Here is a 3,930-nt window from a genome sequence, read left to right as displayed (position 1 = left end):
CTTTGTAATTTACTTTTTTTTTGTATAAACAAACTTCCATACTTAGGACACTTCAATTCTCATATGCTAAAGCTTTCTTTTAGCTGCTACATTGTTTAAGGAAGATTGAACTTAGAGCAAGAACAGTTTTAGCATATGGAGAAGCGCAAGGGGTGTTGACAGGAGTTTTCACAGGAGTGCCAGTCAGTACCACAAATGTATGGTATTGCACAAAATGAACAGGAAGGTTGCTGCATCCGCTGGGGGAAAACCCTGTCCCAGATTAACATACATAAATCTCTCTGTTCCTATTTGAAGTGTTTCCAGTGTGGTGATGGTATTTTCTCTGTGCAGTTCAGTTCAGAAAATAAAGGAAGAATGGGTAGGACTGTTCTTGCTTTTCAACACAAGTTCTAGTTCTCACTGTGGTTTATTTTGCACCTAGCTGGTTCTTCTAGCAGAAGCAGAAATTCTGGTCTCCAAAAGTATTTGTAGAGACCTCATACAAGACAACATTGAATTCCTTTCCTACTTCATATAAAATATAAAAGAAATTTCCTTGCCTTTGGTTCTTTTACCTATTTCTAAGAGGGTTTAATATACTTCATGAGGTTAAAAGTAGAAAGAACTGGATGAAGTGTTCCCTAGGAACTATGTACTAAGGCCTGAAACGGAGGAACACACTACTGCAGACTTAAGAGTTGCTGCCAAATGATGTCATTTCAGGGGATGGGCTGTTGCTGGTATTTGGCCAGATGTCCCATTTTGCTGATAATTCAGCAAAATTTGGAAATTCTTTATTGCAGTTCTTTTACTCTGTTTCCCATGTCATTTTAAATTTTTAAGAAATGTCTCACATAAAAAGGTGTGATCATGGAAGAAATGCAACGGCAACTCAAAAACACCAGTGCAGTCATCTGTAACATTCACCTTTCATGCCCATATGTATTGTGCTGCAGTCCTCAATCATGGGAACATGTGCACTTTTTTCCCCCAAAGACACAATGTTATGCCACCCACTTACTTGACTAGAATGCAACTGTGATGCTGCAGACGTGATTCTTGTCCACAGCATTGCACCTTTGCTTTCAGTTGTGCCAACTGCTCGTATAGTCCTGCCTGAAGGGAATTCTTCGCTTGCTGGTGGTGCTGTTTCTCATGAGCTTTTCCCAGCTCCAGCAGATGGAATTACAGCCTGAAGTCACAACTTGTCATACAGTTAGTCTTAATTTCAGAGACTGGTTTCCTCATTTGTTACGTGCAAATCTGCAAATCAGCCTTATTTTCGGGAAAAGAGTTTGTGATTGGCTGAAGACACTTCAAAGATTGGAGAAAAATGTTATAGGTCTTCTCAACTGAAAGCATTCTTAAAAGAAATAAAAAAAAAAACTTTCAGAACTGGCACAGTATAAATTTAACATACAAATGAAGCAATGACTTCTGTGTTTCCTACCAAAAGAAAAACTGCTTACTTTTATGCATTGGTGACATTGTCAAGTGCTCTTGTTCTTCTAGAATTATTTCCCCATAAAGCAGCTGACAGTTCAGTATGCCTGTGTGTACAGGCAGCCTGAAAAGAGATTCAACCATTTTGATGAGAGTAACTTTTCTCATTCAACATAATGGGTAAGTATTCATACCTTTTGACAGTGGTCTTGTTAATGACTTGTACTTGGAAGAAGCTTTAATAAACAATAACCTAAATTTCTGTAACAGCCTTTGTGAAGGATAAACACTCACATAATCCACATGGATTTGTTCCCTCGTGTCTTTTTCCCTTTGTAAAAGCTCCTTGCTCACTCATTACATGAAATACATTGCAAATATTTGTATCTTCATCTCTTGTTACATTAATAACGATCCAACTCTGAATAGAAACTGAGAAAAGCAGGACACTGATTCAGCTGCTTAAATTTCGAGTTTCAAATGTGATTTTTGGCATAATGGTCTGAACACTTTGGCTGAAAGAACTACAGAGGGGCCAAGATTATTGCCCAAAATGTGAAATACAGTCTGTCAAAAGGAAACATCCAGAACTCTGTTTTCCTTGTGGTTTCTTTAAAGTTTAAGCTCCTGGGAAATACGCTATTTGATAAATAATACATTCAGGCTGTGACAAAATTCTGTTTTCATGTTTGTGTGCTAATTAATTAACTGTCTACCCTGTCTAACCTCTTGTCTCCTGTGCTCCTATCTGGATAGTCCAAAGGAAAGAAACTCATATGGGCTCTTTCCTAGGTGTAATAGCAGCCTGTGAGGGAGTCTCAGCTGCTCCTGAAGGGTGGTTGTAGCCAGAGTGTGTTCAAGGCTTCACATCTCTTCATATATTCTCACAGCTGGAGTTGCTAAGGTGGTACATAGACATGAATAGATGGTGTCATTACCATCTGGGCATTGTCTTGGTGACCTGGCTATTCATTCATTCATGGCTGAGCTTCGCAAACGAAGATTTGGGAAGGGCTCTACCCACGTTTGTTACAAGTGCGTTGGTGGCTAAAAAGGCCAATATGAGATAGGCATGTCCGGTTGCAAAAGACACAGCAGAAAAACTCCTTAGGTGATATATTCTGCAAGGCACGATTCTTTCTGCATTGTGTTTTTTCCTCAAGAGTGATCCTGCGTGCTTTCTCAAAAGCATCAGCAGTGTTATAGATGGTGTGTTTCCAGACCTCCCGATTGGAGGCCAGAGTAGACCAGTTATGTTGATCAGTATGGCCAAGGGTGAGATGTTGTTTCAGGAAGTCCTTGTATGACCTGGCTATAGTAGCAGAAGAATTGCTTGGGCTCAGTCTGTTCTTTGGAGCACACAGACATCAGCCTCAACTTAATTTCAACAGGGCAGGAGTGGCACAAAAGTCTTGCTTGGCCAAAAGTGGAGAAAGCTTGCTCATCTTGAGCTTGCAGAGTGTAAATGAGATTCTCCGAGCATAGATTCTGTTACACAGTCACAGAAGGGTTTTTTTCCCCCTTTAATCATGAATCTTCATCTTTTAAGAAAGCAAACAAGCAAAGTAAGAACATACATGGTTTTTGAAAAGCAAATACTTTTCAGTCTAATGATGCCAATATCACTGGTTCCCTAAACTAAATTGAGATCTTTTGCCTACAAAGCCTTTTGAAAAGCTAGAATGTACATAACTGCTATGCACATGACTTTACAGCCATCCCAAAGACATACCTTTGTGGGGAAGAAGGGATGAGAAAAATGGAAATGATGGATAGGGATTTTTTCCAAATAGAGTTGGAAGTGGTCCTCCTTAACTTCTAGACTTTGTTTTAATAAAAGCAACAGTTTTTCAACTTAATGAAGATGTGAGGCAAAAGTCTATGAGGGGCTGTTAAAAATGAAGTTGCATCACTGTCTTGGGATGTCCCTAAGCTGCACCTTACTGGAAGTTAGGAAAGAGTGACAAAATACTGCTTTATTCATGGAGTTTTCATATATTGTCCCCTAGACAACTGCCAATGGGTCATGCCATAGGAAGATAACTAGATTTCTGATCTGTTTATAGAGATATTTAGAATCTTTCCACATGCTTATACTGAAGATCAAGATTGAAATACCAGGCTTGAGTTCCAGCTTTCGGCCATCTCATGCATCCTTTATTTCTAGATACAGAAATTGCTCCTATGACTCAACTCCACCAAAGTTTACTGTCATTGAGGTCCAGAGGATTCAGGTTGGAAGAGACCTACAGCTGCGCTGTTTAATGTAACCCAGTTTATTTGTTACTTGGACCAAGATTCAGTCAGCCCTTTTGGTCTAAACTTGTACAAGCATCCAGCAAGAAAAAGTCTGTGCCTTGAATTTAATTAGTTCTGATTCTCACATAGCTGTCTTAGTCCCATCCTTTGCACTGGACAGGAAAAGATCCAAGTCATCATGTCTAGTTTCTGCTACCTCTGGCAACCACATCATCTAATACATTGCAGAAACTAATTAGGAAATTC

This window comes from Pseudopipra pipra, chromosome 2 (assembly GCF_036250125.1).
Source record: "Pseudopipra pipra isolate bDixPip1 chromosome 2, bDixPip1.hap1, whole genome shotgun sequence".
Lineage (NCBI taxonomy): Eukaryota > Metazoa > Chordata > Aves > Passeriformes > Pipridae > Pseudopipra > Pseudopipra pipra.
Note: the sequence above shows the minus strand (reverse complement) of the source record.